The sequence below is a fragment of the Python bivittatus genome, unplaced genomic scaffold (assembly GCF_059951505.1).
Source record: "Python bivittatus isolate LINGU-HERP-01145 unplaced genomic scaffold, Pbiv_v1 ctg000080_np1212, whole genome shotgun sequence".
NCBI lineage: Eukaryota > Metazoa > Chordata > Lepidosauria > Squamata > Pythonidae > Python > Python bivittatus.
The window spans coordinates 76,893,812-76,914,374 of NW_028277035.1; the positions used below are offsets into that span (position 1 = coordinate 76,893,812).

The 20,563-nt window shown below is 41.5% G+C and overlaps 1 protein-coding gene across 1 annotated transcript in view; it reads left to right on the top strand.

Annotated features, from left to right (window-relative positions):
* Nucleotides 1-800: 800 nt before the first annotated feature.
* FRMD4B (FERM domain containing 4B) overlaps nucleotides 801-20,563 on the top strand; it is a 224,965-nt gene continuing 205,202 nt past the window's right edge. Inside the window, exon 1 of the mRNA XM_088134355.1 lies at nucleotides 801-1,278. The gene's annotated coding sequence lies outside the window, so the exon portion shown is untranslated. The remainder of the gene's footprint in view (nucleotides 1,279-20,563) is intronic.

Consider the following 20,563-nt stretch of genomic DNA (forward strand, 5'->3'; position numbering starts at 1 on the left):
TTGTGTGAGTCCAGCTTGAGGGTTTCAGCCAGGGGTCTTTCCCAGCTATATCCATATATGCCAAGGAGTAACTTGGGGCTTTCTGCTTCCAAAACACCTTCCCTATTATTGCTGGTGTTTATTGCCTTAAATATTGGAGAAGAAATGCAAGTCATGGTCTCTCTCCCTCATTTTCCTCCTCAAATTCTGAGCAAGAATTTGAATCTGATCCTATTCTCACATTCTGGCTCAGCTTTCCTCATCCTGGGACTTCCAGATGAGTTGGACTATACATCCACCATATTCCTCAGCCAGCATTGGATTTGTAGTGCAAAGCCTCTGGAAGGCCAAGATTGAGGGTGGCTATGGCTCTTCCTATCACACAAAGAAAAGGATGGGATTTGTAAACTCCAGGAACGTCTATATCAGAGAATGTCCAAATTCTACAACTAGAATTGTTGTCGAGACCCGCCCTATATAGGTACAGCTTTAGAACTTCACTACAATACAGGGAGATCAAGAGTGGGCCACTAAAGGGAGGGCTACTGGTCTCCCCTCTTCCATCAGCTACAGCTTCCAAGGAATAAGGTGTGACACACCTTACTTGATGCATCCTTCCACCGCCTTGAACGTGTGAACCGAGTCCGCTGAAAAGTGCAGCACTGCCTGTGCATGTTCAACAGGCAGCACCTCTTTCAAACGAGCTGGTAACCACGAGGTCGCCAAGCCAGAAGCTCGCACGCCTGAATCAGTCCTTCCCCGACAGCCCCCGCCCCCCTCCCGCGTCCGCTGCGGGACACCAATAGGAAGCAGGGTGGAGTCACTCAAACGGCAAGCCGCTGGGAGCCTATCAATTCCCCAGGCTCCGCTTTCTGCCAGCCGGAGCTCTGCGGGACCCTTCCCCGGCCACTAGAGCCCTCCCTCCCGTCGCTGGCTCAGGCTATACCATGCCTAGCCTGGAGCATCGGCGTCTCAGAAGGGACGCTGGCTGCCTGGCTATGAAGGACGCCGCTGCCGAGGGCGAGTGCGGGAGACCCGGGCAGGGCTGGCCGAGCCAAAGGTGCCGGAAGAGCGTCCGCAAGACCCGGCGCAGCCGTTTGCGAGTCTCCCAGGGCGCAGGGCTCGGGAGAGCCGGCTAAGCCCGGGGGAATAGGAGTCCCCTTGCGCGCGCCGGCCAGCGCAGGCAAACGCAGCGGCGCCGGCGGAGTTGCCGCCGCTGCCTTTCAGCAGAGCGAGACAGGAGTCGGAGCCGCCAGGAGCGGAGACGGGTTGCCTTCCTACCGGAGGAAGAAGGCGAAGGTAGGCGCTCGCTGGCGAGGGGAGTGCGCGGCTGGGTGGGACGCATTGTTGTCTGGTCCCGCAAGGGTGCGGAGGACGCGCCTCTGTCAGCCGAGGGATCGGGCGCCCTCCCTTCTCGCTCTCTCTCCGTCTGTCTGTCTGTCTGTCTGTCTGTCCTTGCATCGGGAAAGAGGAACGGCGTGGAAAAGCAAGACGAATTGCCATTGTCAGTTTCCAGGCTTCCAGCGGGTTGGCTGGACGCCTCCCCTGCGCTCCCGCCCAGTAGCAGCAGCGCTGGCGCCTGGGTGCATGGCGGAGACACCCTGTCGTCTTGGGCTCGCTCGTTCTCCCCAACCCCGCGAATTTCTACTCTCCAGACGGGTTGCGTGAGCGTCTGGGGTCTCCCGAGAGACAGCCGAGGGCAGGGCAGAGAGTCTGGCTGCGGGCACCCCGAGGCTGTACTTTAACCCGGCGGGAAGTTTGGGGTGTTTGCGTCGTTTTCCCTCAGAGCTCGCTCCCCTCCTTCCGCTTCTTCAGCTGGCTACAACTAGTCCCCCCCCCCCCCCCAACAAACACAGACAAACAAGCAGCTTCCCACCGTGCGCTTTGTTCTTAACGGGCAGCGGGCAGTCTTCGGAGAGCGAGATGGAGCGAGAAGGCGGCGACGAGGTTGCCTTTTCGCAGAAAGCAGGAGCTTCGCCAACTGCGGAAGTGTGCCTGGGGCTGGGATTAAAGGCGCGCTTAACTGGGCGAGGGAACTTGTGCAGACCCGCCGGGGCGTGGGAACAGAGGAGAGGACGGGGGTAGGAGAGCCCTGCCGAGCTGTCTGTTCGGTGCTTCTCCAGCCGCAAGGGAGATCTTGCGACGCGGCGGGATTCCGAAACGAGGGTCCCAGGGCTGCGGGCTTGCGGGGCGTGCAGGAACGCAGACGCGGGGCTCTTGGTCTGCTCGTTCTGGAGGCAGTAACGAGGGGTCCGCAAGGCAGGCCGGCGCTTTCTTCTCAGCCCCGAGCTGGGCTTGACTCCCCGCCCGCCCCCGAGTGGTTGAAGAGAACGTAAGCGAAACACTGGCCGAAAGGAAGGCGCCTGAATTAGGGCTGGGGAAAGATGAGAATCCCGCCTGAGGTTATCCTGGTGGGTTTAAATTAATTAAAGTTCACTTTCTTCGTAGCAGTGCCCACGCACTTGCGCTGCGCAAGGAAGAAAATTAGGAGTCCCACCTAATTCAAGATATCTTAATCCATTTTTTCTGGGATAGCTATAATTGCGTCCCTGCTCCCCAACAACTTTATAAGTTGTGTTGAACTCTTATTGTGCTTAACCAGCATTGTCTAAAGCAGTGTTTCTCAAGCTCGGCAACTTTAAGATGAGTGGACTTCAACTCCCAGAATTCCCCAGCCAGCATGCTGGGAATTCTGGGAGTTGAAGTCCACACGTCTTAAAGTTGCCAAGGTTGAGAAACGCTGAATTAAGCAAACCGAAGAATGAGAGGGCTTTGAAGTACAGAAGGGCCACTAAACCTGGGACTGGAACTATCCTCAGTCATGCTTAAAAGAGAAGTGCTGAAATCAAAGAGACTTAAGTTAATCAGTGACTTAATCACACAAGGTGCTCATCCTGGATATTGAATTATTTATTTTTCCACTTGCACACTCGCTCAATCACAAAATATACCAAACCATAAATTAGCCACATGAGCTACTTCCTTGTCCTACAAAGATGCTGATTATTTATTTTAAAGAGTAGTGGATGTCGGCATGTGCTTAAGCCATATGACATGAATGATGCTTGGAAATCTTGGGAGGCTGTGAAACAGTTAAAATGAGGCAGATGCTCATATACATCAGTCCTGTTCCCACTCACCAAGAAGTAAATTCTACTTAGTTCAACAGATAGGACTGACTTCTGAATACACGTAGAGAGGACTGTACTGTTAGGTTATTGCTTTGAACCTAAATGAATATAAAGCACAGCTGCTTTATCTGATTTGCTAGAACTGTGGATTTCTCCTCTGTTTCCGGCTATGCTCTGCAAAGATTGGATAAGCCCAGGAATAAAGTTTTTCAGAATCAGATCCTCCCGAAGTATCTAATTTGGTAGACTGCCTCATGCTGTCTGTTACACTGCCTTTCCTTTGTGGTTTCACCCGATTTCCTCCCTAGTTTCCTAGAATAGTCCTTCTTCCTGCATTATTATTTTTTTTCTGTCTGTGTGTCTGTTTCCTCTCTTTGTGCTTTTCAGTGGTATCTCTTTCCTGATAATGTGTTCATAATTCATCCCATCCCTGCTCACCCAAACTATACATCTTCAGCATCTCAATCTAATTTTAGCCTCACAACAGCCTTGCAAGGAATGTAGGCTGAGTGATAATAGTTGGTAGACATTTACAGAAAATGTCTGGTTCAGGGACTATCTGGAGTTTAAGCTTGGGCTTAATCCAAGAGAACTGGATGTAAGGTTGTCATCTTAATTTAATTTCTTGCTTGCTTGTTTCTAGATCACCCAATACTCATAGTTCCCTGGGTGGCTTACAGATCAATTATATGTATAATATCTAATCAATCTATATCAGACAATAAAACAGCAGAATAATAAATATAAAAAGCAACATGTAACAGCAGTAATAAAAACATGCACATAAAATCTCAAGGGAACAAGCCTCCAAACAAGATCCAATAATTTTAAGATGGCTTACCATCAGACTAGCAATATAAAACCTGGTGCCAGAAAGACCGTAATGCAGGTTCCAGCTGTTGAAAAGGCCTCTGGTGTCTGTCTGCTCAGTTCCATTGCCAGGTTGGTGGTTGAGTCCCTGAGACTTAGAGTCTTAGGAGATTCCAACCTGCCCTCAAGTGGCATTGAGTCAAAAGTAGATCAGGGTTCATGGTCTTCAGATTTGGTTTTTGTCTTGGGGAAGTTGCAGTGTGATTTGAAGGTGGAGGACATTATCATCAGTCCTTTGTCATGGTCAAGTCACTCTGGTTGCTTTTAAGCTTATTGGTGCTACCCCCCCGCAAAGGAAGGTGGGGTACCTAATGGGCTTGGATAGGTGCCCAAGGAACAAATTGGTTTTCCAAATATCTCCAGGAGATGAAACAATGGAAGAAATGCCTAGAACACTGTTGGAAGAAGACAAAGAGCCAGTTTGACCAAACATGTACAAATTGCCATCAGGGATTACATTGTGGCAATAAGGGCAATGAAACATTCCTATTTCTCTGTCTGTATCACATCTATAGGTAGCTGTCCAGCAGCCCTGTTTAAAGTGACTCACTCCGTGCTGAGTACATATGAGCCACAGGAATATTTGCAGGTTCATTGTGAGGAATATTCTAGGTACTAGAGTTCACTTGGAGTTGGATTTTGACTGGGCAAGTCCTAGTGAGTTGATTGAGGCTTTGTCTGGTTCTGTTATCTGGGAGGTGTTTGATGTTGTAATGCCAGAGGAAGTAGACAAGATCTTGAGTTCCATCAACCTGATAACCTGTTTATTATATCCCTACCCCTCCTGGTTGAAAGTTTCTGAGAGGTGGCAAGTGATCAATGCTTCTTTCTGTGAGGGGGTGGTGCCCTGCCCTGAAAGAAGTGATAGTATAGAAATTATTGCGGGACCCAACAGTTTTGGATAATTGTTGTTCAGTCTCCAATCTTCTCTTTTTCAGGAAGGTTGTTGAGAAGGTTGAGAAGGTTCTTCTTTTTCAGGAAGGTTGTTGAGAAGGTGGCTGGGTTACAGCTTCAGAGAGCCCTGGATGAAGTGGATTATCTTGATATTTCCAGCTGGGTTGAGTTGGACAGCTCTATACCTTTGATAAAATAAATAAATAAAATAATAAATAAAATTCTTATATGTTAGTAAGAACTACTACAACATTGATACTATTGTAATTTGGTGAACTAAATATGTAAATCAGATGTTACTGGATGACAGCTCTCAGCATGCTTTACGTTGGCAGGTGTTACTGGGAGTTGTAGTTCAGCAATATTTGGAGAATTTACAGATTCCCCAAACCTAATCTAAATGACCACAAGAAAAGGTCTACAACATGGTATGCAAGTTGCTGCCCTTGAGCTGTGTTGGACTATAATTGCCATCCTTCCTGGTGATGATGAAGCATGAGTTTTGTAGTCCCACATAGCTCAATAGCACACCAAAAAAAGAGTGTACTCATAGAAATTTCTTCTACTAATGAATTCTTGAAACATTAACTTATTTCAGCCATATTTTTTTTCTTTTCTTTTACCATTTTGTTATATTGTTTGCAGTGGAAGGCTTTAGCCAACTAAAATATTGGACAATAGCAGGCCTCTTTTCAACTGGATCCAACTGGATTAAATTTGATCCACACGTGACATATAAATAATATAAATAAATGTATAAATCATCAAATTTGATGATAGTCAGATGACTGCAAACTTACTTCAGATCTGAGTGGTGTGGCCAGTTTGTTGTAATGTCAGCTGATAAAGAAAAAACAGTATGCATCCTGGGTGGTAATTAAAACGAGCATCAGCTAAGCCAGTAAACTGAATTAATTGAAAACATAAGCAGAAACAAATTGTTAGAAAAATGGGTTACATTCTTATATAAAAAATGATAAACAATACTTGCAGAGCTTCATGGAGGCCCAGATTCAGAACAGAATGAGCTCAGAACCTGTTTAAATTATTCCTCTATTTCCTATTCAGAAGGGGGAAGTATTGGAGTTGGAAATGACTGCTGATGTAAAGCAGGATTTTTCCGTACATACTGGCTAGTTTTGCTTTTTGTAATCAAAGATTTGGATGATCATGATGATTATGATGGCTGCCCATTTGCCATATGTTTAAACTTTGGGGACACTCAGAGTTAATTTGTTTCCATCCAGAGTTAGGCAGAAATACTGGAATCAGACATACCTAAGTATACATAAGGACATGTTTCTTGTTAACAATACAAGTAAATTTATTTGTGTTCAATGGAAGTTACTCTCAGGAAGATGGATATAGGGTTGTAAACTAAATGGCTTACAGCAGGTCTGCTGCTTCAGAGGGGTGCTTCCAGAGAAGGACCCCTTCTAAGCTGCTTTGCAAAGGAATGTCTCTCTTACACTACTTCAAAAAAATGAGGATAAACTGCTGAATTGCTTCACTTCCTCCTGCTGCTGGTGGTTCTAACACTAACATAGTAGTTGGAAGAGGTTTCTGGGCATATGTTGTGATGTACAGAAGCCTTTTCTGAAATGTCAGGGGGGACCTCCAAAGCAATATTAAGTGAGGTGAGTGTTGCCATCATTGTACCTCCACCAGGCAAATAACCTTGTGGAGCAAAATGCAGCCATTTTGCAGAGGCCTACATTATGGACTGTATGATGGGCTACAGAGTAACTACAAGACTAACACTTTAATCTTAAAAATGCTTCTTAATCACAATGAGAATGAACATTCTCTCTGAACATTCTGTTCATCCAACTGCATCTTTAAAAAAGTTACTGCATTGTTTTCAATCAACTTAATACATAAACACAGAAATATCCATATCACTGGAATTTAACCAGATCAAACAACTCTAATTGCCCATATCTGTGTTTTATGCATGATGATTCTGGGAACAAGAGTCACTCTTGGCTTTCAGCTGACATGCTGGAGTTTACACTCCAAAAGGAAGTCTATGGGGCCAGGTCAAAAACTAAAATTGATTTCAGTTATCAAACATTAATATGGTTAATATGAATATTTTCTTGTCATGTGTTTTATGATTTTCTCCTAATGCAACATAGCATCTTGCTGGTTAGTAACAACTTTTTGACCTACTGGCTTTACCTAACAAACCTTGGCTGATGTTGGAAGCTATACAGGATCAGCTCTTGCTAGTACTTGGATGAGGAATTTCAGGGCTGTTTTCTGGATTGGAAAGTCAGAAAAACAACCTAGAAGGCAAAGGATACAAAGCGCATGTATCCATGCACTTCTGTAAAGCTGCCAAAAGAAGTGCATGGATACAGTCACCAGGTGTGGAGCTTGACTCAAGAGTACCTTGATGTCCTGGCTGGTGATAATTCTTGGCTTACCTTCTCTGAGCTCAGAAGTGAAGTAGGTTACTCCTGGTTAATACTTTTGTGGGAGATGATCCAAGAATAACAGGGCATTAGTCAAAACTGGGAAGTTGGAATAAATGTAGGAGGCAGTGGAAATCACTTTTATTTTATGTCCTGGAAGATGTGCTCAGCTTTAAGGAAACTAGACTTGACTTCACAATTCCACCTAGAATTTTTAGAGGTCCTTCATCTTTGAACTTCACATAGAAGCATTCCAATATAACTAACACGTACTCTTAACACCTGAGTGATGTCATCAGAGCTGAACATTTTGCGCAGACAACCGAAGGAGAGAAGACTATTTTGACGCACAGAGTTTGCCAAACAGCATCCTGCTCCTTGGCCACAAGAGAGCTTCCATAACACCATGTGGGTCAAAAAATCTTAAGTGTGGTAGGGTGATCTTTTCTTTAACATGAACATGTACTTCCTGTTCTCTCACTTGAACCCTTGGAAGTAAATATCAAGATCTGTTGCCATTATTGAGGTCTGTTCTGACATTTCTTTGGGAATTATGGATCTAATTGTGACAGAATTGACTATGAAAAGTTTCCATACTTTGGTCTGTCTTAGAAGCATTTATTTCAGTTTGATGAACTACAGCTTATTGGTTCCTGATCTGCTGTGTTCTTGCAAAGTCTTGTCTCCCACCATCCCTCCTTTCCTTGTCAGCTTGACTTTTATCATTTTGTCCTGGTTTCATTCAACTTTAGCAGGAATGAAGAACTATGGCCCTCCTGATATTGCTGGACTACAGCTCCCAGTATTTCTCAGTATTGCAAGTGCTAAATGGGGCAGCTGACAGTGGAGTTCAGTATCAGCTGGCGGGTCACAGGGGCCCTATGTGTGAACCACAGCTTTCAGTTATGTCAAATTAGGGAATTTGTTGGGATTCACTTCATTTGTTGGGTAGGGAAAATGAAATTGCTGAGTTAATTCTCTTCTTTGAATTGGCTTCGTGCTGCTTGGGAATTTATTTTGGCTTCAGGTTGTGTTAGCCATTGTGCAATGGTTTTGCCTATTTAATATGACCAGGCCCGGTTTTCTATAATACAGGCTCTCTAGTTGTATGTTAGATGTCCTTTGAAAGTTGAAACTTTGCAAGCAAGTAGAGTAATTTGCTTAATTGGAAGTTTACAAGAGGGCTCTGCTGCAGACTAACACTTGGTAGAGCAGCCATGAAGGCCTTGGAAAAGATGTTTAAATGCCATGATGTGTCTGTACCTACAAGGATCAGAATCATCAAGACATGGTATTCCCTGTAACACTCTATGGAAGTAAAAGTTGGACTTTGAAGAAGCAAGATAGGAACAGTATTGATGCTTTTGGTATTGGAGAAGACTCCTGAGAATATCATGGACAGCCAAGAAAACAAACAAATGGATGATAGAATAAATCACATTAGAACTCTCACTTGAGGCACAAATGACCAAGCTCAAATTATCTTATTTCGGACACATTATGCAAAGACCCAGCTCTCTGGAGAAGGCTGAGAAAGATGGAAGGAAAGAGAAGAAGAGGACAACCAACAGCAAGGTGTATGATCTTCATTACAGCAACAATGAGCGCACCATTGGAAAAGCTGAAGGACAAGACTGGGGAGAGATCACCATGGAGAAAATCTATCTATGTGGTTGCTAAGAGTTGACAACAACTTGATGCAGGTAATCATCAGCATCATCAATTTGTCCTCAGCCGTGCACTCGTATTCTGTATTCATTTCAGGCTGTGTTGATGCTGATACAGGATCATATTATTTCAGGAAAATCTGCAGAAGCTTACAGCTTTAACTTTTAATAGCTTGTATCCCATATGATAGAGCTGGTGCTCATGAGACAGAAAATTGTAGGCGATTAAATATAAAATAAAGGGTAGATGCTGAAAAGGTAGCCCTGTGAAGGGCTTTCTTTCCTCAGTTTGTGACTAGCCTGTTCATTTAATATAGATTTTTTTTCCTATTCCGCATGCTGGCTGGGGAAATTTAGGAGTTGAAGTCCACACATCTTCAGACTGCCAAGGTTGAGAAACACTGCAGTAGTTAAAGAGTATGGTTGAATTGTCTGAATCAGATAAAAAGAACTGATGGCTTTTGATAAATAACCCTGCTGTTTAGCATACATTGTTCTACCTGTTCCTCTCATTCTGGGACAGGCAAACCTGTCTGGCGAGACCCATTTAACATTCTGCATAAGAATGATGTGGGACTGCATCACAGATATGAGCAGAGCCAGAATGTTTGGGTTTACCCCAGAATTGTTGGGGGTATGGAGGTGTTAGATTTTATTAATTCTATTTTAGTGCTTACACTAGAGTTTTTGAGCTAAAAATGGATGGAAACCATGCTGCCCATTTTTGGCAGTCACAATCACTGAGGCTCCAATTATTCCAGAAATGGTATTTGGGGACCCCCGCTCTAATTGAAACACATTCTGAAGCTATGGTTTTTTTGGCATATTAACCCTAGTTTAAACAAATTATTAGGTCTAGTAATCTTTCAGTCTCCTCCTTTTTTGAATGAAAAAGAAATAAATTAGATTGCTGAGGTCATATCTCATTCCATGAGTGGTTTGCCAATGGGCCTAAATATTGTGTATTTTTTCTTATTTCTCTTAAAGTAAGTTTGAATGTAAATGAAAAAAGCAGTGATACGCTACAGTCATAATATTGGGGTTGGTGAATATTTAATATTTAAAGTGATGATTGCTCTAGAACAATCCTTATTTTTTCAATATATAATTTATTTTTATCCTATCCTCTGTGTGAGGATGGCCCACAAAGATTTCATGGGTATCATTAACCAAAAGGCAGGTGTATATATTCATCACATTTGTATAATTTAAATAAAGAGTATAACTTCACATTTTCCAATAATCAGAAATTTAAATAAAAATATAGTTAATCTTGTCATCATCAGAAAGATTGTGGGCAGAAGGGTTGTGTGTTGTATAGATGGTATCAGCAGGCAGTTTGAAGGTCCCTGCTCTCCTTTTCTTGTGGTTATTTATCTTTAAACTGGACTTGGATAGGACAAACTCTCAAGTAAAGGCTTGTGTTTTGATAAGTAGGATGGAAAACTGTTCTGTTTTAAGCTATCGTGGCTTGAATCATAAGCATATAAATCACAAATGCAGGATGTTTGAACAGCATGCTAAATATTGGTGAAATTTTTATTTTTAAAAATATCTTAATTTTAAAAAATGGATACACTTTAACTTAAAAAGAGAAAGAAAAAGTTGTGTGTGTTCATTTTCCAATGATTCTATTTGTAATTTTTTGGGGGGGAAAAAAAGAGCAAGGAAGCAAAATAATTAATTTCCTAAAAATGCTAATTGGATTTATGTTCCTTTGAGTGCTATGATAAATGAAAACCTGGCCTCAACCCAAATATAATCTAAATAAGCAGTTTAATTTGCTTCATCAGTGCTCTATAATTACAGATAGAAAAGTTATATATTGAGCAGAAATATGAAAAGTTGTCTATGAATGGCTGATCACATTGCTGGATGTATTTAATTAAAAAAAATATGTGCAGAAGAATGTTTAGCAAAATATTATAAAAACATGTTTAATGATGTTTCTGCAAACATCATGGCCAAACTGATATGCTGTATAGTTTGTTAATACCCAATGGATGGCTTAATTTGTCTGCATCAAACAAAACTTAGCAAAATAGACGTTTTTACAATACAGCTATGCACATTTCTTTTATGTGCACACTAGGTAGAATTTCAAGACAGAAACAGGGTTTAACTCCCTAAACCTTAAATCTCATATCTGGAATAAGTGCCACTACATTCAGTGGGGTTGGCTTCTTACTAAAGATGCATTCAACTGTATGAAGGTTTCAGAAGGCCTAGAATGCTATGCTAGGCCATTGAACAAAAATAGCAATCTACTGTAAGATATGAAGGAGAGATCCTTCCTTCCCTTTCCCAAAGGATGAAACAGATTTGGTGCAAAACTGAGTGAGTGAGGTTGACTTCAGTAGCTCCTTCATGCTCTGCAACCCCTGAACTGGGTCCAGGGCAGAGCAACTGAAGCCAAGAACCAGCATAGCCCTCAGTCATGCAGCATTTGACCTTCAGCCTAATTTCAAAATCCATCTACAAGTGACCAGTTCCAACCTTTGACCTTAGTAAAGTGTCTGTTTCCTGGTAGAAACAGGAGGGAAAGAGAGGAAGGTAAAGGAAAGAAAGTGTCAATAAGAGAAATGGGAAAAGAGAGAGAGAGAGAGAGAGAGAGAACTGTAGTTGTAAAGAAGAATATAATTAGTGCCCCTACTCCTTTTGGATTAGCCCCCATTTCCCTCAAGGACACAGGTCTCCTAGTAAATTATCCATTGAGGGAATACAACCCTCAAAGGAAAGAAAAGATCATCTATCCAGGCTTACCCAAATGGAAATCAAATTTTCTGAAAGGCTATGATCTGTCATATGGACTTGCTCCAATTGTGAGTTTCCAAAAATATTCTTCTTTCTGCCCTGCCAGTATGTAAAGCACATTCAGGGAGTGGGATCTCAAAAGAGGAGTCCTTTTTGGGAATCTGATTCAATGTTTGAACCATGAAGTAGGTACAGGATGGGGTTTATACATTGACCGCACCTTCTACTTCCTTTGATCTCCACACATTCAGCCTGAAGGCTGAACAATGGCATTCACAGGCGGAGAGTTAAAAAGGCAATATGGTGGTCATATCTGTGCAACTTCCATCTTGAACTTTTTTGATCCCTTCCTTCAAATGCTGTTGGTCATAAGCATCTGCAGAGTGGGGAGGGCAAAGAAGGGTGAGTGACAAAACATGCATTGCAACATCACAGCACAAACTTGGTACTTGGGTACTTGGGTGTGATGTTGTGATGAAAGCACAAAAGGGTGGAGTTGGCATCATGGTGTAACAATCTTTAATCTTTTTGGTATCATCGTAGCTAGGGAAAATGCCTTTGTTTCCAGTATTTAAGATTCTGCCAGAGAACATTCAGGTACTGGAACAACTTCTGTGAACAGCTGACTTGTACCTTGACATCACATCTAATATAATTTTCTGAACATCCTGGCTTTTGACCAGACCTTACAATATTTGGATGCTGATAATGGATCTTGTTGGTTGCAACTTTGGTTTTTTTGACCCTGGACTACTGGACTATATGACTATCTTCTGTGCTCTCTTATAAGAACCCTAAGATTGAATGGTGATTAGAGACAGTAGAAGGGAGAACACTGTTTATGGTCCTGTCCTCTACACCAGTGTTTCTCGACCTTGGCCACTTGGAGATGTGTGGACTTCAACTCCCAGAATTCCCCAGCGAACATGGATGGCTGGGGAATTCTGGGAGTTGAAGTCCATACATCTTCAAGTGGCCAAGTTTGAGAAACATGCTCTACATACTTTCAAGCCATAACATCTGAAGAGAGCTAGGGTTTGAGGACTTTGAGAAGTATTTCCTAGTGCCGAAACTATCAAGAGAGGTGATTTTGCCATCTGGTGGTGTTTTTCCATTGACAGACAAAGATGTTTGCAATCAGACAGGCCTTTGGTCTTGTGAGGTGGCTCATTATGGCCATGATTAGTGTACACTTGTTCATTATTGGTTTTACTGATATAAATTTAGGATAACTTTTTTTTAAGGATTGCACTGTATGGGATAATCTTATGATTACATCTGGGGTGCTTCTCCAAAAAGTTGTCCTACAAACTGGAGTTTCAATACTGTACAATGATTCAGAATTATTTTTGTCACCTTGTACAGCATGTAAAGAAAACTAATGACAAATAATTCCCTCTTTGCCTATAATACCTCTTAATGGTGCATACAGATGAGTACTAGTAAAAAGTTTCTGTCACCAATGGCACCGTACAGAAGGGCAAGGAGAATGTTTAATTAAAAAGAGATGTTAAACCAAATGAGGATCTTTTTGTCTTGCTGCTGTAGGCCAAACTAAATGAAAGGTGGGAGATGCGTTGCTGGAATTCTTGATAAATTTTTATTTGGTTAAAAGGAAGGAATTTGAATGAGGATGAGAATAAGAATGCCAGTTAAGGGCGTTTATCCCTCCTTCTGATGAGCTGTTACTCCAGAATTCTCCAGCTGTTCTGCTTTGATGATGGGCAAACACAGAACCTGCTTCTAATGTTCAGTATTTATAAAAGCAGTTGAAAGATAACTGCAGCCCTTCTATGAAGAAATGGTAATACAGGCTGAAGAGGAAGTCTTGGGCTGGATGGCAAATGGCTTGGATCCAGAGTGCAATTATGCAGTGGCAGCATTTCTTCTTGGAAACATAGGACCCTGGCTTTGGCAGACTGGCCCATCCAACCAAATGGGAAGCAAGTGGCCTGTGATCAAACGTGAAAGACGCAGTCTGTTTCCCCGCACGTATAATGCATGCTGCAGAGGATTTTTCATTAGCATCAAACTGCTAATCCTCAACCTATCTCTTTTATTGTCAGGGGATTTTAGGATTTTTCTTCCCGGTGCAGGTGTAACTCTTCATAAGTTGCTATTATATAGAGTAGTTTCGATTCAGAACAAAGTATGCCAATAATATTAAGGTTACAATCCCATCCTCTGGGTTTGGAGACCATTTCAACCTCAGGAGATCCTGCCTCCTCAGCAGCCTCCTCAAAGTGCTTTTATCAGGTCAGGTAATTTCTTAAAGGGGACAGAAAAGTGACCAACACCTCCCCATCTTCACTTCTGTCATGCTGGACTGCTGCCAACAGTTGCACGAATATATGAAACTTCCAGTATACTGGAAGCAGAAAATAGAATTGCTCTGCCTGATAATTAATTTAAATCCTCTCTGTTGGTTTGAAGGTCTGTTTGGAAACTTTGGTGTCTTCTCAGCAGTGCTGTTAATAATTATGTCTTCCCTCCATTTCAGATTTGTGTGCATATCCTCTAGCCTAAATGACTAGTGATTCTTTCTCTATGAATGTCTTAGATAATAATGTAAATTCTCAGATGGCTTTGTTTCAATGTGGCAAGACAAGTGGCTGTTTGGATTCAATTTCCCTTTCTCTCCCAGATTGCTTTATCTAGTCTTCTTTTTTGTAATTTCCTTTATTCTCAACAGCAACTTACTTGCCTGGTTTTGTTCTGTGCCTCCCCATCAAGTTGTTGGAATGAGATGGAAGACAGAAAAGTTAGAAACAGATGTATCTTGCAAGGGATAGTTTTGGGGCAAAACTCAGAGCCTTTGGAAGAGAGTGGCTGTATTTGCATAATTAAAATTGTACCTTTTATCACTTGAAATCTAAAGAATGAGCATATCTTCTGCAAGGCCATTTCCTCCACCAGTGGATTTAGGTGGGCTTGCATTGCGTTGAAGGCAACATAATTTGCAACACTGCCAGATGGATCAAAATAACCTTTTAATTTCTATAAAGCCCTTTAGCAAGACAATATTATTGTGGGAAATTAAAATGGCAACTAGATTTAAAGGGCCCCTAAATGGACATCAACAGCAGGCACCATTTAGAGTATTGGTTCTGGCCTTACTACATTTACTCTTAATAGAAACTTTCCCCATGTAATAGTTGCATCCTAGGCAAATTTAACCTGCTGTTGCCTTTCACGTTACAACATTTCTAATTGCTTGGAGGAAGCACCATCAACTTGTGAATGCTCCACATGGTAATTTGACCCAAAGCTGCCAACTGAAGCATTTCTATTGAGTCTGGATTATCCATTATAGAATGATCCCAAACAATTAAAAAGGGGGAAACCCCCCCCCCCAATAAAATGCATTTAATAAGAAACACCAAAAAGAGAAAACCAAAAATCCACTGTTCGGAATAGTTAGCCTCAACAGACTGACATTCCTAAATTTGATTCATCCCCTCACAAAGCCATCTGGGCAGTGGCTACCACCACATCTTCTGAGAGCAGATTCCATAAATTAACTATGTGTTGTATAATCAAGGGGTGGTGTTTTCAGGGAAGGGTTGTCTCCTCCATCTGGAGCATTTTCTGTGGCTTCCACTGGATTTGAACATTTGATTCTGTTAGGCTACTTGCTTTGAAGTATTTGAAGTATTTTGATTTGTTCTAAGAAATCCAGTAAAGTAGGAAGCCATTTTATTAAATGAACAATCAACAACAGACTTAGATTTGTCTTAATTTGTGCTGCTGAAAGTAACTACTCAAAATATTTAAACTTGCATGTTAAAAGTTGGTTGTCTGAATTTAATTATTTTACAGTATTATAGAAAATCAGAGAGTCAGGTTGGTGTAGTGGTTAAGGCGCTGAGCTAGAAACTGGGAGGCCATGAGTTCTAGTCCTGCCTTAGGCACAAAGCCAGCTGGGTGAGCATGGGCCAGTCATTCTCTCTCAGCCCTAGGAAGGAGGCAAGGGCAAACCACTTCCAAGATCTTGCCAATAAAACTGCAGGGACTAGTCCAGGCAGTCACCAGGAGTCAACAATGACTCAAAGGAACAAAAATAAATAAATAAGAATGATAGAAAATTAGATACTTACAGCTGTGATGTGTCTATACCTACAAAGGTTGTGCAAGCCATGGTATTCCCTGTGACACGCAATGGAAGTGAAAGTAGGAGTTTAAAGAAGCATGATAGAAAGCGTATTAATGCCTTTGAACTTTGGTGTTGGAGAAGACTCAGGAGAAGACTCCTGAGAAATACCATGGACAGCCAAGAAAACAGACCGATGGATCATTGAACAAATCAACCCAGAGTTCTCACTCGAGGCACAAATGACCAGGCTGAAATTATCCTACTTCAGACACATTATGCAAAGACCTAACTCTCTGGAAAAGGCTCTAATGCTGGGAAAGGTGGAAGGAAAGAGAAGAAGAGGATGACCAGCAGCAAGGTGGATGGACTCAGTTACAGAGGTGATGAGTGCACTGTTGGGAGATTTGAAAGAACTGGTTAGGGATAGATCATCATGAAGAAAATCTATCTTTGTGGTTGTGAGGAGTCAAAAACAATTTGATGGCACATAATCAATCAATCAATTATTTTGTTGCTGTGTAGAATACATGCATGTATTCTATGTATTCAATATAATGCATAAAGACATATTTTGTACATACCGCAAGACATTGTCTAGCCTTTCTGCTTATTGTTCATGTATCAAGGAAAAAAAAAACATGGGCCATGTATAAGAAGTGCCTAATTACTTTGGTGGCCTATCAGCAAGAAATAATAATCTATTGTTCCTGCATAGAGAGGAATAGTAGGCAAAATAATTTGTAGGATGGTCCTAAAGGAATTTCTCTCACTGCATTCATCCTCTTGGTTTTCTTTTGTCTATGTCTTTCCCAAGTAAGAGGTTTCAGTTCATGCCTGTTCTACCTTGACAATACAATCCTCTGTCTACAAAGAAGCTGTTAGCTGCCCAGAGTCATGAATCTGAGATAGGCAGCCATATAAATTTAAATAAATGTATGCATGTCAGCAGTGTGCTGCAGCTGCCAAAAAAACCAATGCAGTCCTGGGCTGCATCAACTGAGGATAGTATCAAGATCAAGGGATATGACAGTACCGCTCTGCACTGCATGGGTGAGGCCAAATTTGGAATACTGCATCCAGTTCTGATCACCCCAATACAAAAAAGATGCTGAGGCCCTAGAAAAAATGCAAAGAGCAACAAAGACGATAAGGGGTCTGGAGGCTAAATCCTATGAAGAACAACTAAAGGAACTAGGTGTGCTTAGCTTAACAAAGAGAAGACTGAGGGGAGATGTGATAGCAGTCTTCCAGTACTTGAAGGGCTGCCACAGGGAAGAGGGCATTGATTTATTCTCCATAGCACCTGAGGGTAGGACAAGAAGCAATGGGTGGAAGCTCGTCAGAGGGAGATCCAACCTGGAAATAAGGAGGAATTTCCTGACAGAACTATTAAACAGTGGAACAGCTTCCCTCCTGGAGTTGTGGGTGCTCCATTACTGGAGGTTTTCAAGAAAAGATTGGCCAACCATTTGTTCAAGATGGCATGAGGACTCCTGCCTTGGGGAGAGGGTTGGACTAGAAGACCTTCAAAGTCCCAACCCTATGACTCTATGAATACATGTAAAGTCCATTGACTTCAGTGAGGCTTCCTTCCATCTGAGTATGCATAGGGATGCAGTTTGTCTCCTAAGACCAATGATGTTTAGTAGTAGCATATGATTTATATAACATCAGCAATGAAATAAGTTGTTTTGTTTTAAGACGTTCAGTGTTAGAAATAGTGCTGGAACTTCCTTCACCAGAGGGCCACTGTGGGTCTATTTTGGAGGAAGTGTGTGGGTCAGGATCCCACTGCTTCTTGTGCCGCATATACTATTTTGCCTATGGTTGGATTCTGCCTAGAATATAAGCTTTGAAACATGTCATCTTTAAACACTGAAATAAGGTCTATTCTTTTCCAAAACCAGTGGCCAAGGAATGTTGTGGATCCTCATATGATATAACCAGTATGGGTAGCCTATGTATTTATTGAGAGTTCTGCTGAATTTAATAGGACTAATTGCAAGGCGCATGATGGATTTCATGATGAAAATGGGCCATAGCAAACCTTTGGCTTGGGTGTTTCCTAAGGCTACCAGATCTGGATTGAAAAATTCTAGATGACAACTCCATACTGTAGCTACAATTTAATTACTTCTCTATTTCTCTTTGCTGCCATTGTGCGGTCCTCAGCATTTTTGCAATTCAGATTGATATCTGATATGTACCTAATATACATGTATATATGTACCTAATACACATGAATACATATACTTCCATCCTTTTTCAAGTGCCAGGAGGGGAGAAAAGGTAGCTTTTGCTTTCAGAACTAAAATCACAGTTGCCTGAGTTCTGTGTTTTTTCAGTATAATTCAGATTACATTATAAGTTGAACCAGGATCAATCTGCAGTTTCAGATCTTGGCTTGCTCTCATTCCAAGGGTTAAACCAGCATTGGGGAACCTGTAGATTTTTAGTTTTTCAGATGTTGTTGGATTACAATTTCCTTCAGCCACACCTGGCATGGTCAATGGGCAAGTATAATGGTAGCTATTATACAGCATCTGGAGCACCATGGGTTTATTAATTCTGAAACAAATCATGGTTTTTTAATTTAGTTTCAGAATTATCTTTAATTGAAAACCAAAGAAACTTCCACTCTTTTTTGGCAAGTAAAAAAGGGGAGTATAGGGGTGATTGCCCACACCTTGTGTTTTTGTTAGATAATCAGTTTGAGTGTACTATTGAAGGAAGTAGAATTTGCTTCCATCATAAGCTTGCACAGCCAGGACATTTATATTGTACTTTACATAATGTGATTTATTGAGAACTAAATCCCATTATTTTAAAGGACTTAATTGCTAAGAAATGTGCAGAGTATAATATACATGCAGTTGAATCCTGTGTTTACTGAGATGTAACTCACATTTTGTTAAGAAGATTTCACTTACAGGGAGATGCATATAGGATTGCCTTCTTAGCTTGAAAAATGGTTTCCAAAGCTGATCTTAGACCACTGCATGCTGTAAGGTGAAATGCAGTTACTCCCTAAGAACAAAGTTTGAAATACTTTGACATGAGATCATGGCCTTGGTCTCACTGGGTTTCTAAACTAGGAAAGAAGAATGACAGACCTGAACTCTATAACTTAAGCACTGTATGCTATTTAATTTCAGTATGTGGAGGATATTAAAAGGAGTGCTTGAGTTTTCATGTAGTACTAAGTCATGACTTGTTTAACCACTGTTTACTGAATAAAACAAAATTGGCTAGAATTACTCAATGTAGTAGAGCATAAACATGGTTTACAAACCACAGTGGTTGGATTCATTGTTGTTGTTTAGTCGTTAAGTCGTGTCCGACTCTTCGTGACCCCATGAACCATATTGCGCCAGGCCTTCCTGTCCTTCACTGCCTCCCTGAGTTTGCTCAGTTTCATGCTCATTGCTTCAGTGATGCTATCTAACCATCTCATCCTCTGCCGTCCTCTTCTCCTTTTGCCTTCAATCTTTCCCAGCATCAGGGTCTTCTCCAAAGAGATCTCTCTTCGCATTAGGTGACCAAAATATCTGAGCTTGAGCTTCATTATTGATCCTTCCAATGAGCAGTGGATTATATGGATTCATATAATACATTAAATGAGACAACCCTCATTATGGCTTACCATGATGTGGAAAACCAGCCAGTGGTTGTAGCAACTTTCCCCAACCTAGGTGGTCTCTGGATGTCGTCTTCTGCAATTCCCCAAATTTGAATCCACAGCCAACATAGCGATTGAGGTCCACCATATCTTATGGGCTCCACTTTGGAAAGGCCAAGTTTTAGTAGACAACAGAAACCAAATCCTCTTCTTTTTCCAATACAATGTATGCTTGAACTTTACAACTTCAGTTGGTTTACTGTCTCAAAAATGGTAAATGAAAAGAACACAGGTATTCTGGGCCTGGGAAGAAAGACTAATGAACTCTACTCATTTTCCTGTTGGTCCTGTAGTTATTATTAGATTTTTGTTGACTTTCTAAGCAACTGAGGTGTCTGGAGTACAGGATTTGCTCTGAAGGCAGGGGCATTGTTTTCCAAAAGTTAACATCCTGCTTCCATCAGTAGACAATATCTAGCATGTCCAGAAAAAAACAAAAAACAAAACAGGTCATAAATCCTTTCATTACAACCTTAGCCATGTTGAGATTATGTGCAGAGGACAGTTACAGTTTTAACTGGAGTGAGGTTTTTTGCTTTTGCTCCAATGCCACAGAATGCCATATTTTTAATGCTGGGTTGAACACAGGGATTTTATGCTTGGATGTCAGGTGGAAAGGCTGAACAATCGATGTGATATCAGGAGTGGAGCTAGAATCACGGCCCCTTTGCAGCAGTTAACTGTGAGGTGTTGTGCACATAAGTAATGGATGACTAGGTTTCTAAGTCTCCTTTTTCCCTCTTGAATGTTCTTTTTGATTTAAAGGGCTACAGAATCTGTTGATAAAGGCATTCTTCATTGTGGTCAATGATCAACCCATAAAATATATTCCATACATAAAACTAATATTAATTCATTAGGTAATTAGGTAAGCATATCAGTGAAACTGCTGACAAAATTTGGCCAGACTAAAAGAAATAGCATCATTTGAGTCTGAAAGTACAGTAACAGTTTTAAATAAAAGTGACCAGAATGACCATGGAATTTAGTTAAATGTGGGGTTAACAAATCACGACAAGTGTCAGCATAAAACAAACAATATAATAAGACATGTTTGGTGGTTTCAGTGGCTCCTCTGT